Source organism: Periplaneta americana, chromosome 13 (assembly GCF_040183065.1).
Source record: "Periplaneta americana isolate PAMFEO1 chromosome 13, P.americana_PAMFEO1_priV1, whole genome shotgun sequence".
Lineage (NCBI taxonomy): Eukaryota > Metazoa > Arthropoda > Insecta > Blattodea > Blattidae > Periplaneta > Periplaneta americana.
In genome coordinates, this window is record NC_091129.1 from 162,478,834 (window position 1) to 162,493,914 (window position 15,081).

The window sequence follows — 15,081 nt, forward strand, 5'->3', positions numbered from 1 at the left end:
ATGCATTTGAATAACCCACAACACAAAATGAGGTTAGGTTTTCATCACGTATGTTGACATAACATTCTAACATCTGAAGATGATACAAAAAGAGTATCGAAAACGTTAATGTAAACTAATCACATTAAGATAAACAAAGGTGGAAAATAAAATTGCTATAGTTTTTAACTGTAATTTTGTTCTTGGACAGCCAACTTCAAAATTAATACCTTTCTTCAATGGAACTAGGCCTACTTCAATTAAAGCAAGTTGAAGTGTTCTTTGTGTCGTCATTGAAGTATATGATACGCACAGTCATAACGACAGCTGGTGTTATTCTACTAGGAACACATACCAATATTTATCGGTTTACCTGCCTCCAGGAAGGAAACGTCCTATTTTTTACTTGATTATTTAACGAGGTTACTAAGCTTCGATGGGCTGATAATAGCGAGATGGTATTTGGCGAGATGAGGCCGAGGATTCGCCGTACATTACCTGACATTTGTCTTACAGTTGGGAAAACCTCGGAAAAAACTCAACTAGATAATCAGTCCAAGCTGGAATCGAATCGAACCCGCGCCCGAGCGCAACTCCGGATGGCAGCAAGCACCGTAGCCCACTGAACTACTCCGGTAGCTAAGAAATGCCTTAAAGTAATACTCGTACCTTCTAGGTTTTGGGTCTACGATAGATTTCTTCACTTTCAATGCAGCACTGATATTCAGTAATAGAAGTCTTACGTGATATTAAAGGATATCAAGGATAATAAAATTATTATTGAAATGAGATTTTCTGCCCAAGTTTTTAACTGTAACACATTAGCCTATATGCAACACTAACAAGGAGAGGACCGCTCTGTATATCACCGAATTAAATAAGATTTTGTGACATGAAAGTACAAGACGTACTGTTTAAAGTCATACTTGGTATGGGTGGCCAATCACCCCTCGTTTTGAAAATATTGGCTATTGCTTGTGACATACTTCCGTTAGTTGTCTAATAGGAAAACTTTAGACTCTGTAACGGCGTAGCTCATATGGTTAGATGCTGATTTGTCATCCAGGCAACCTGAGTTCGAATCCTAGTGCCTTCTTATTTTTTAAAGCTTGATATTATTATTATTATTATTATTATTATTATTATTATTATTATTATTATTATTAATATTATTATTATTGCTACTACTATTATTATTATTATTATTATTATTATTAATTACTTACTTACTTACAAATGGCTTTTAAGGAACCCGAAGGTTCATTGCTGCCCTCACATAAGCCCGCCATCGGTTCCTATCCTGAGCAAGATTAATCCAGTCTCTATCATCATATCCCACCACCCTCAAATCCATTTTAATATTATCCTCCCATCTACGTCTCGGCCTCCCTAAAGGTCTTTTTCCCACCAGTCTCCCAACTAACACTCTATATGCATTTCTGGATTCGACCATACGTGCTACATGCCCTGCCCATCTCAAACGTCTGGATTTAATGTTCTTAATTATGTCAGGTGAAGAATACAATGCGTGCAGTTCTGCGTTGTGTAACTTTCTCCATTCTCCTGTAACTTTATCCCTTTTAGCCCCAAATATTTTCCTAAGAACCTTATTCTCAAACACCCTTAACCTATGTTCCTCTCTCAGAGTGAGAGTCCAAGTTTCACAACCATACAGAAGAACCGGTAATATAACTGTTTTATAAGTTCTAACTTTCAGATTTTTGGACAGCAGACTGGATGATAAGAGCTTCTCAACCGAATAATAACACGCATTTCCCATATTTATTCTGCGTTTAATTTCCTCCCGAGTGTCATTTATATTTGTTACTGTTGCTCCAAGATATTTGAATTTTTCCACCCCTTCGAAGGATAAATCTCCAATTTTTATATTTCCATTTCGTACAATATTCTGGTCACGAGACATAATCATATACTTTGTCTTTTCGGGATTTGCTTCCAAACCGATTTTATTATTACTTTATTACTTTATTATTATTATTATTATTATTATTATTATTATTATTATTATTATTATTATTATTATTATTATTGTTATTTTATTCACTCTAAGTTGTCAGCTCCTGTATTCAAAGACCTGTTGAAATATGCGTGGTATGCATCAAAATTAATAAACGAATGAAAGTGTTTGTGAATGTGAATGATATCTGTTTCGCAGTAGAAGTGCGGAAAAATTTGTGTGACTTTGGACAACCTTCTTTAATTTGCTGTGCATGGTACAGGAAATATGTATGTTTTGTGTGTTTTTATGACATCATAATGAATCGGGTACAAAATGAAGTGGAATAGCTGCTACAGAAACAAAACAGACACCAGTGACACATCTTACCTGCCTACATGAGCAATATTTCATTGTTTATCCTTTACAATGCAATGTTACTTAATTATAATTTGTTTAAAACATGATGAAGCGTTCAATACATTTAGAAATATGGTATATGTAAATAGATAACTGTGATCACAATATTAATCATTATTAAAAGAAAAAAATATATAGGACCAGTTTAAGATTCGAACTCAGGTTGCCTGGATAACAACTCGGCATCCAACCATATGGGCTACGCTGTTACACAGGCTAATGCTTCCCTATTGAGCACCTAACGGAAGTATGTCACAAACAATAGCCAATATTTCCAAAACAAGGGGTCATTGGCCACCCATACCAAGTATGACTTTAAACAGTACGTCTTGTACTTTCATCTTATTCCATTCGGTGATATACTGAGCGTGCCCTCTCCTTGTAAGTATGGAAGAGTTGTTTCTATTGTTAGTTCATTCCAGACAATAATTTCTAACGTTTGCATGCACTGACTACCCTAGATAACATCTTGCGTTCCCTCGCTTCAAAGTATTAACGACCCCTCCAATGTGAGTAGCTAAACAACAGGAATGATAGAAATCCTCAGAAGCTACCCAAGATTAGTAAACACGTTGCTAATGCAAACACACAGATAAGCGGATTAACCTCTGCATATTATATAATTTATAGTGACAGCTAGATTTTGTGTTCATTGAAGTTTCCTCGTATGGTTAGAAGATTTAAATAAAAAATATTCAAGTCTCTGAAACTTTTACCCTCTTCGTACTGAACGATGTAACACATAATATTTACTCTAAATTTAATTAAGTTTGACTTCTATAAAGTCTCTAGTCATTCGGTAACGATGTGTCCCCTAAACTACCTATACCGTACGTTCTAATGCGATGAACACTCTGCCTGTAATGTTCATTGAAAACATCATCGAATTAATTGGTGATGTTAACTGGATATCTGTAACAACACTTCACACGACATTGTGATATTTTAGATTTTTATGTCTTTTTTCAGATACTCGTCCACACCTGTGGAGTAACGGTTAGCGCGTCTGGCCGCGAAACCAGGTGGCCCGGGTTCGATTCCCGGTCGGGGCAAGTTACCTGGTTGAGGTTTTTTCCGAGGTTTTCCCTGAACCCAATATGAACGAATGCTGGGTAACTTTCGGTGCTGGACCCCGGACTCATTTCACCGGCATTATCACCTTCACCTCATTCAGACGCTAAATAACCTAAGCTGTTGATAAAGCGTCGTAAAATAACCTACTAAAAAAATTTAGCAACCAAAATCCGAGCCCTAATTATTAAAACCCGTCAAATATTTTAGAAGTGATTCACTTAAGGCAGGCTGGCTTGTATAGAGACAGAATACCCATTAATCATGTTCCCTGTACCAGAGATCCTGAAATATGATTTTCTTTGGAAATTGAAATTGCTAAATTGGTTTTTACAGCATAGCAACTCTACCTTTTTATAATATTAGGATGGCTATTACACTTTTACTACGTTACACTACTTTTGACCAATAAAACGGTACGAAAGGACGTCTTTCAACCAAGCATGGCTGCTTATCGCACAATTTTATCGCGTCCCTGGCATTTGTTTAATTTTATCGCGTCCCTAGCATTTGTTTATTTTTAATCACTACCCTAGCATTTGTTTCTTTGTTTGCCAACATTTCAAACTGCACTGGTCTGGACGTCAAAAAAAAAAAACACACATAAAAATTACAAACCACTCCAATCGATGCACAGCGATTTCAAATATACGAGTATACTCGCATTGGTTTTAAAGAACAAGAATTAATAAAGATCACTGGTCATATATGAAGAGCACCATTTCGAAATCCTGAATAAGTTGAGGGATACACCATGTACATCAACGAGTTCACTTCTTTTACCTACACGTCCAATATAACATCAACTGAACCACCAACCACTAAAACATTCAAATTTGAAAATTGTACTTTCAATAATTGTTTCTTTTAAAATTATTCATGTTTATTTTTTATTTCATCATCGTTAATTAAAACGTTTGTTTATTTCATCATCCCTAATTAAAACTTTTCTAACACTTGTTTATATTATTTAAGTTATGTTTGTTATAGCTTCTGCTATATGATATTATAGATAGTCACGTATCAGAGATTGTTTAATACTAAGATTTATTGAAAATCATCTGTCAAGTGACGTTGATTACTGGGATCCGGATGATTGAAGTGGAATGCAAATGTTTTAATAAAAATGAAACTGAATCAACAAAGCCTTCTTGACTAGTAACCGTCCACAGAGTTCAATGAAGATTCCATAGTTGGCACAACTGATACCGGTAACAAGAAAACATAATCATAAAACACTACTGCCATCTAGCGTAATGTTGAGATCGTACAATAATACATTTGAAGACAGCTGTATTTTCGTAAGTTAATTAATATTTTATTGTATTGGAGTACTTTGTTACTTCTAATCTTTATATACTTTCTTCTAATCGTGTAATAATCAATTAAATCCCACTCGAGTTTTGATTTTCTCAACAGTAATCTCACTAGACGTTTTGATTTATCTAGAGAAAATCAAAACTCGAGTGGGATTTAATTGACTATTACAAGATTAGAAGAAAATATATGAAGATTAGAAGTGACGAAGTACTCCAATGCAATAAAATATTAATTGACTTACGAAAATACAACTGTCTTCAAATGCATTATTTTACCATCTCAACATTACAAATATTACGCTAGATGCATGCTAGATGGCAGTAGTGAGCAATGCCTTCTCGTCGAAAAGTTCTCGATCTATTATACACGATGGCAATATTACTAGTCAAGAATGCTTTGTTGATTCAGTTTCATTTTTATTAAAATGCAACATTCCACTTCAATTATCCGAATCCCAGTAATCAACGTCACTTGACAGATGATTTTCAATAAATCTTAATATTAAACAATCTCTGATACGTGACTATCCATAATATCATATAGCAGAAGCTATAACATAACCTAATATACACAAGTGATAGAAAAGTTTTAATTAACGACGATGACATAAAAAAAATAAACATGAATAATTTTAAAAGGAATAATTATTGAATGTAGAATTTTCAAATTTGAATGTGGTTGGTGGTTCAATTGATGTTATATTGGACGTGTGCGTAATAAAAGTGGAACTCGTTGATTTAGGCCTACATGGTGTATTCAACTTATTCAGGATTTCCGAATGGTGCTCTTCATTTATTTGTAAATCGGATTCCAGAAGATGCATAGGTATGATCAGTGATTTTTATTAATTCTTGTTCTTGAATGCCAATGCGAGTCATATTTGAAACTGCTGTGCATCGATTGGAGTGGTTTGTAATTATATATATATATATTTTTTTTTTTGACGTCCAGACCAGCGCAGTTTCAAATGTTGGCAAACAAAGAAACAAATGCTAGGGACGCGATAAAATTAAACAAATGCTAGGGACGCGACAAAATTAAACAAATGCTAGGGACGCGATAAAATTGTGCGATAAGCAGCCATGATTGGTTGAAATACGTCCTTTCGTACCGTTTTATTGGTCAAAAGTAGTATGACGTAGTAAGAGTGTAATAGTCTAGATAAATCAAAACCTCTAGTGAGATTACTGTTGATAATAATACGTTAAAAATGTTTTATCCTGTTCCATACGGTTCTCGGTAGGAATTTTTCTACAGTCTGCAGATTAATTGTTACATTTTCTTGATGTGATTAGGTATCTTGTTTCGTATTACAATACAAGCATATATTCAAAACAGATTAAACATTTCGTGGGCATATGAGTAGTGCAACACGATGCATTTCACCTGGCTTACGCCAGTAATAACATCCGAGATCGGAAAGGAACAGCGACTGTTTAACCCCTTTTCATACAGTGAAACGTAATTCTAAATAACAACATTGAAAACGGAGTCGGTTGGTATGTAGCACGGAGTTTCACCAAATAGCAATTAACTTAGGTCATTAATTTTGCAGCCGCGTTAAATGATGTCTTTATAGCTCACGATAATATTCCTCTGCCTTCAAAGTAATGCCCTACGTGTGTCCCTGTAGAACAACAAGGGCCTAAGAGGCTATCGTAATTCATCAAATCATCACACACAATGCTGTTTAGGCAGATCAGTTTACTGTGTAATTTACATTGTGGTTTGGGTGTTTTAATGTGATGCAATTTGTTGATTCAGTTGTTTTTTATTATGGCTCGTCACTATGTGGACGAATAAGGCGATGTTAATATGAGCAAACGCTCGGGGTCGGGAGTTCAAAACCGCACTGCAGATAAATAGAAAGAAGAAGACAAAATAAACAATAAATATACACAATAAATTAGCACAGATTACAAAAATAAGAGCCTATATGATGAAGAACAATCACAATTGAAAAAGTTCATAACCAATATTCACAAGACGTATAATATAAAACTAATATTTAGCAATTAATTATCTATCCCTATGTTAAGTTCCCTCAATAATTTCTTTAATTTTAAGTTTAAATTTAATCATATTTATGTTAGCTAAAACAGGGTCATGGAACACTAGTTGCTAGATAAACTTTTCTGGCACCAGTGCCAGAAAAAGACCAATTGTGCATGATTTATAGCGTCATAACAAGCGTGTTTTAATGCTAGGATTGCATAAATAACATATAAAAACATTAGTGACTGAACAAAGGGGGGGAATGCTCCACTTTCAATAATCACAAATAATGAGGTCCGTAATTCTTCTCTCTGCTACCTGAAGCACTGCTAATAATAATAATAATAATAATAATAATAATAATAATAATAATAATAATAATAATAATAATAATAATAATAATAATAATAATCCGAGGCGCTACAACCCGTGAAGGGCCTAGACCAGTAACCGGCATGTTCCGTGCTCTGTGATGCCATACCACGGAGTCGCCTTGCTCTTTGCTCGACAATCTCTGCATACTGAGCACAGCGAGGAGATAAGGTTCAACTGAACAGTGTTGGTACGGCGCCTATGCAATGACAAAGCGCTATCCATTCGTCTGAGGTAGTATGGGAACAGCACAATTACAATACATTTGTACGAAAACGAAACTGTACATCCGTGATAAATCAATGTAACAAAATATTTTGGTTTGTAATCAAATTTAATATACTTATAATAATATGAAATTCATAATACAGCCTGCTGCAGAAGCGTTCGCATTATGTAAATGAGGTTCCGAAACTGCTATAAATATAGAAATAAATAATTTAAGCAGTACTACAACACTTTGTCTACTCGGAAACTTGAAAACAGTTCAAGTGTTTTTAACAGACATTTTCCTACACAATATACAGATTGAACTATCTAGGCCCTAACTTCGTGAGTAGTATGCAAAGTATATTTCAACTTTTGAAACACATTATCACTTTGTGTTACTGTCGTGCCCAAGCTAAATGCTTTGTCGAGATCAAACTGTGTTATGGAGTATGGAGTATGAATAATCCGAGGCGCTACAACCCGTGAAGGGCCTAGACCAGTGACCGGCATGTTCCGTGCTCTGTGATGTCATACCACGGAGTCCGGAGTCGCCTTGCTCTTTGCTCGACAATCTCTGCATACTGAGCACAGCGAGGAGATAAGGTTCAACTGAACAGTGGTGGTACGGCGCCTATGCAATGACAAAGCGCTATCCATTCGTCTGAGGTAGTATGGGAACAGCACAATTACAATACATTTGTACGAAAACAAAACTGTACATCCGTGATAAATCAATGTAACAAAATATTTTGGTTTGTAATCAAATTTAATATACTTATAACAATATGAAATTCATAATACAGCCAGCTACAGAAGCATTCTCATTATGTAAATGAGGTTCCGAAACTGCTATAAATATAGAAATAAATAATTTAAGCAGTACTACAACACTTTGTCTACTCGGATACTTGAAAACAGTTCAAGTGTTTTTAACAGACATTTTCCTACACAATATACAGATTGAACTATCTAGGCCCTAACTTCGTGAGTAGTATGCAAAGTATATTTCAACTTTTGAAACACATTATCACTTTGTGTTACTGTCGTGCCCAAGCTAAATGCTTTGTCGAGATCAAACTGTGTTATGGAGTATGGAGTATGAATAATCCGAGGCGCTACAACCCGTGAAGGGCCTAGACCAGTGACCGGCATGTTCCGTGCTCTGTGATGTCATACCACGGAGTCGCCTTGCTCTTTGCTCGACAATCTCTGCATACTGAGCACAGCGAGGAGATAAGGTTCAACTGAACAGTGGTGGTACGGCGCCTATGCAATGACAAAGCGCGATCCATTCGTCTGAGGTAGTATGGGAACAGCACAATTACAATACATTTGTACGAAAACAAAACTGTACATCCGTGATAAATCAATGTAACAAAATATTTTGGTTTGTAATCAAATTTAATATACTTATAACAATATGAAATTCATAATACAGCCAGCTACAGAAGCATTCGCATTATGTAAATGAGGTTCCGAAACTGCTATAAATATAGAAATAAATAATTTAAGCAGTACTACAACACTTTGTCTACTCGGAAACTCGAAAACAGTTCAAGTGTTTTTAACAGACATTTTCCTACACAATATACAGATTGAACTATCTAGGCCCTAACTTGGTGAGTAGTATGCAAAGTATATTTCAACTTTTGAAACACATTATCACTTTGTGTTACTGTCGTGCCCAAGCTAAATGCTTTGTCGAGATCAAACTGTGTTATGGAGTATGGAGTATGAATAATCCGAGGCGCTACAACCCGTGAAGGGCCTAGACCAGTGACCGGCATGTTCCGTGCTCTGTGATGTCATACCACGGAGTCGCCTTGCTCTTTGCTCGACAATCTCTGCATACTGAGCACAGCGAGGAGATAAGGTTCAACTGAACAGTGGTGGTACGGCGCCTGTGCAATGACAAAGCGCGATCCATTCGTCTGAGGTAGTATGGGAACAGCACAATTACAATACATTTGTACGAAAACAAAACTGTACATCCGTGATAAATCAATGTAACAAAATATTTTGGTGTGTAATCAAATTTAATATACTTATAACAATATGAAATTCATAATACAGTCAGCTACAGAAGCATTCGCATTATGTAAATGAGGTTCCGAAACTGCTATAAATATAGAAATAAATAATTTAAGCAGTACTACAACACTTTGTCTACTCGGAAACTTGAAAACAGTTCAAGTGTTTTTAACAGACATTTTCCTACACAATATACAGATTGAACTATCTAGGCCCTAACTTCGTGAGTAGTATGCAAAGTATATTTCAACTTTTGAAACACATTATCACTTTGTGTTACTGTCGTGCCCAAGCTAAATGCTTTGTCGAGATCAAACTGTGTTATGGAGTATGGAGTATGAATAATCCGAGGCGCTACAACCCGTGAAGGGCCTAGACCAGTGACCGGCATGTTCCGTGCTCTGTGACGTCATACCACGGAGTCGCCTTGCTCTTTGCTCGACAATCTCTGCATACTGAGCACAGCGAGGAGATAAGGTTCAACTGAACAGTGGTGGCACGGCGCCTATGCAATGACAAAGCGCGATCCATTCGTCTGAGGTAGTATGGGAACAGCACAATTACAATACATTTGTACGAAAAGAAAACTGTACATCCGTGATAAATCAATGTAACAAAATATTTTGGTTTGTAATCAAATTTAATATACTTATAACAATATGAAATTCATAATACAGCCAGCTACAGAAGCATTCGCATTATGTAAATGAGGTTCCGAAACTGCTATAAATATAGAAATAAATAATTTAAGCAGTACTACAACACTTTGTCTACTCGGAAACTCGAAAACAGTTCAAGTGTTTTTAACAGACATTTTCCTACACAATATACAGATTGAACTATCTAGGCCCTAACTTGGTGAGTAGTATGCAAAGTATATTTCAACTTTTGAAACACATTATCACTTTGTGTTACTGTCGTGCCCAAGCTAAATGCTTTGTCGAGATCAAACTGTGTTATGGAGTATGGAGTATGAATAATCCGAGGCGCTACAACCCGTGAAGGGCCTAGACCAGTGACCGGCATGTTCCGTGCTCTGTGATGTCATACCACGGAGTCGCCTTGCTCTTTGCTCGACAATCTCTGCATACTGAGCACAGCGAGGAGATAAGGTTCAACTGAACAGTGGTGGTACGGCGCCTGTGCAATGACAAAGCGCGATCCATTCGTCTGAGGTAGTATGGGAACAGCACAATTACAATACATTTGTACGAAAACAAAACTGTACATCCGTGATAAATCAATGTAACAAAATATTTTGGTGTGTAATCAAATTTAATATACTTATAACAATATGAAATTCATAATACAGTCAGCTACAGAAGCATTCGCATTATGTAAATGAGGTTCCGAAACTGCTATAAATATAGAAATAAATAATTTAAGCAGTACTACAACACTTTGTCTACTCGGAAACTTGAAAACAGTTCAAGTGTTTTTAACAGACATTTTCCTACACAATATACAGATTGAACTATCTAGGCCCTAACTTCGTGAGTAGTATGCAAAGTATATTTCAACTTTTGAAACACATTATCACTTTGTGTTACTGTCGTGCCCAAGCTAAATGCTTTGTCGAGATCAAACTGTGTTATGGAGTATGGAGTATGAATAATCCGAGGCGCTACAACCCGTGAAGGGCCTAGACCAGTGACCGGCATGTTCCGTGCTCTGTGACGTCATACCACGGAGTCGCCTTGCTCTTTGCTCGACAATCTCTGCATACTGAGCACAGCGAGGAGATAAGGTTCAACTGAACAGTGGTGGCACGGCGCCTATGCAATGACAAAGCGCGATCCATTCGTCTGAGGTAGTATGGGAACAGCACAATTACAATACATTTGTACGAAAAGAAAACTGTACATCCGTGATAAATCAATGTAACAAAATATTTTGGTTTGTAATCAAATTTAATATACTTATAACAATATGAAATTCATAATACAGCCAGCTACAGAAGCATTCGCATTATGTAAATGAGGTTCCGAAACTGCTATAAATATAGAAATAAATAATTTAAGCAGTACTACAACACTTTGTCTACTCGGAAACTTGAAAACAGTTCAAGTGTTTTTAACAGACATTTTCCTACACAATATACAGATTGAACTATGTAGGCCCTAACTTGGTGAGTAGTATGCAAAGTATATTTCAACTTTTGAAACACATTATCACTTTGTGTTACTGTCGTGCCCAAGCTAAATGCTTTGTCGAGATCAAACTGTGTTATGGAGTATGGAGTATGAATAATCCGAGGCGCTACAACCCGTGAAGGGCCTAGACCAGTGACTGGCATGTTCCGTGCTCTGTGACGTCATACCACGGAGTCGCCTTGCTCTTTGCTCGACAATCTCTGCATACTGAGCACAGCGAGGAGATAAGGTTCAACTGAATAGTGGTGGTACGGCGCCTATGCAATGACAAAGCGCGATCCATTCGTCTGAGGTAGTATGGGAACAGCACAATTACAATACATTTGTACGAAAACAAAACTGTACATCCGTGATAAATCAATGTAACAAAATATTTTGGTTTGTAATCAAATTTAATATACTTATAATAATATGAAATTCATAATACAGCCTGCTGCAGAAGCGTTCGCATTATGTAAATGAGGTTCCGAAACTGCTATAAATATAGAAATAAATAATTTAAGCAGTACTACAACACTTTGTCTACTCGGAAACTTGAAAACAGTTCAAGTGTTTTTAACAGACATTTTCCTACACAATATACAGATTGAACTATCTAGGCCCTAACTTCGTGAGTAGTATGCAAAGTATATTTCAACTTTTGAAACACATTATCACTTTGTGTTACTGTCGTGCCCAAGCTAAATGCTTTGTCGAGATCAAACTGTGTTATGGAGTATGGAGTATGAATAATCCGAGGCGCTACAACCCGTGAAGGGCCTAGACCAGTGACCGGCATGTTCCGTGCTCTGTGACGTCATACCACGGAGTCGCCTTGCTCTTTGCTCGACAATCTCTGCATACTGAGCACAGCGAGGAGATAAGGTTCAACTGAACAGTGGTGGCACGGCGCCTATGCAATGACAAAGCGCGATCCATTCGTCTGAGGTAGTATGGGAACAGCACAATTACAATACATTTGTACGAAAAGAAAACTGTACATCCGTGATAAATCAATGTAACAAAATATTTTGGTTTGTAATCAAATTTAATATACTTATAACAATATGAAATTCATAATACAGCCAGCTACAGAAGCATTCGCATTATGTAAATGAGGTTCCGAAACTGCTATAAATATAGAAATAAATAATTTAAGCAGTACTACAACACTTTGTCTACTCGGAAACTTGAAAACAGTTCAAGTGTTTTTAACAGACATTTTCCTACACAATATACAGATTGAACTATGTAGGCCCTAACTTGGTGAGTAGTATGCAAAGTATATTTCAACTTTTGAAACACATTATCACTTTGTGTTACTGTCGTGCCCAAGCTAAATGCTTTGTCGAGATCAAACTGTGTTATGGAGTATGGAGTATGAATAATCCGAGGCGCTACAACCCGTGAAGGGCCTAGACCAGTGACTGGCATGTTCCGTGCTCTGTGACGTCATACCACGGAGTCGCCTTGCTCTTTGCTCGACAATCTCTGCATACTGAGCACAGCGAGGAGATAAGGTTCAACTGAATAGTGGTGGTACGGCGCCTATGCAATGACAAAGCGCGATCCATTCGTCTGAGGTAGTATGGGAACAGCACAATTACAATACATTTGTACGAAAACAAAACTGTACATCCGTGATAAATCAATGTAACAAAATATTTTGGTTTGTAATCAAATTTAATATACTTATAATAATATGAAATTCATAATACAGCCTGCTGCAGAAGCGTTCGCATTATGTAAATGAGGTTCCGAAACTGCTATAAATATAGAAATAAATAATTTAAGCAGTACTACAACACTTTGTCTACTCGGAAACTTGAAAACAGTTCAAGTGTTTTTAACAGACATTTTCCTACACAATATACAGATTGAACTATCTAGGCCCTAACTTCGTGAGTAGTATGCAAAGTATATTTCAACTTTTGAAACACATTATCACTTTGTGTTACTGTCGTGCCCAAGCTAAATGCTTTGTCGAGATCAAACTGTGTTATGGAGTATGGAGTATGAATAATCCGAGGCGCTACAACCCGTGAAGGGCCTAGACCAGTGACCGGCATGTTCCGTGCTCTGTGATGTCATACCACGGAGTCGCCTTGCTCTTTGCTCGACAATCTCTGCATACTGAGCACAGCGAGGAGATAAGGTTCAACTGAATAGTGGTGGTACGGCGCCTATGCAATGACAAAGCGCGATCCATTCGTCTGAGGTAGTATGGGAACAGCACAATTACAATACATTTGTACGAAAACAAAACTGTACATCCGTGATAAATCAATGTAACAAAATATTTTGGTTTGTAATCAAATTTAATATACTTATAATAATATGAAATTCATAATACAGCCTGCTGCAGAAGCGTTCGCATTATGTAAATGAGGTTCCGAAACTGCTATAAATACAGAAATAAATAATTTAAGCAGTACTACAACACTTTGTCTACTCGGAAACTTGAAAACAGTTCAAGTGTTTTTAACAGACATTTTCCTACACAATATACAGATTGAACTATCTAGGCCCTAACTTCGTGAGTAGTATGCAAAGTATATTTCAACTTTTGAAACACACTATCACTTTGTGTTACTGTCGTGCCCAAGCTAAATGCTTTGTCGAGATCAAACTGTGTTATGGAGTATGGAGTATGAATAATCCGAGGCGCTACAACCCGTGAAGGGCCTAGACCAGTGACTGGCATGTTCCGTGCTCTGTGATGTCATACCACGGAGTCGCCTTGCTCTTTGCTCGACAATCTCTGCATACTGAGCACAGCGAGGAGATAAGGTTCAACTGAACAGTGGTGGTACGGCGCCTATGCAATGACAAAGCGCGATCCATTCGTCTGAGGTAGTATGGGAACAGCACAATTACAATACATTTGTACGAAAACAAAACTGTACATCCGTGATAAATCAATGTAACAAAATATTTTGGTTTGTAATCAAATTTAATATACTTATAATAATATGAAATTCATAATACAGCCTGCTACAGAAGCGTTCGCATTATGTAAATGAGGTTCCGAAACTGCTATAAATATAGAAATAAATAATTTAAGCAGTACTACAACACTTTGTCTACTCGGAAACTTGAAAACAGTTCAAGTGTTTTTAACAGACATTTTCCTACACAATATACAGATTGAACTATCTAGGCCCTAACTTCGTGAGTAGTATGCAAAGTATATTTCAACTTTTGAAACGCACTATCACTTTGTGTTACTATCGTGCCCAAGCTAAATGCTTTGTCGAGATCAAACTGTGTTATGGAGTATGGAGGAATGGCGAAGTGTTTGATTTGTGGCAAGCTGTTTCAGCATGTAAACAAATTCAATATACAACGCCATTATGGGGGAGAATATCGACAAGTACTACTGCAGCAATTGAAAGATAAATTGTTAAGTGAAGCTAGGGAACACACTGTCAGTGAATCAATGGTAAGCTTAAGGCTTGACATATAGGATTTCACTAGCCATTGCAAAGAACATGCGTTCTTTTAATGACGGGGAATTTGCCAAGAATGTTGCCATCATGACCGTAGAGTAGTTATTCCCTAGCAAAATACAGGAATGTGATTCCATCAATTTAT

The 15,081-nt window shown here is 36.7% G+C and overlaps 1 protein-coding gene across 2 annotated transcripts in view; it reads right to left on the minus strand.

Annotated features, from left to right (window-relative positions):
* Dh31-R (Diuretic hormone 31 Receptor) overlaps positions 1-15,081 on the minus strand; it is a 1,450,252-nt gene that overhangs the window by 694,427 nt on the left and 740,744 nt on the right. The gene's annotated exons all lie outside the window — the stretch shown is intronic.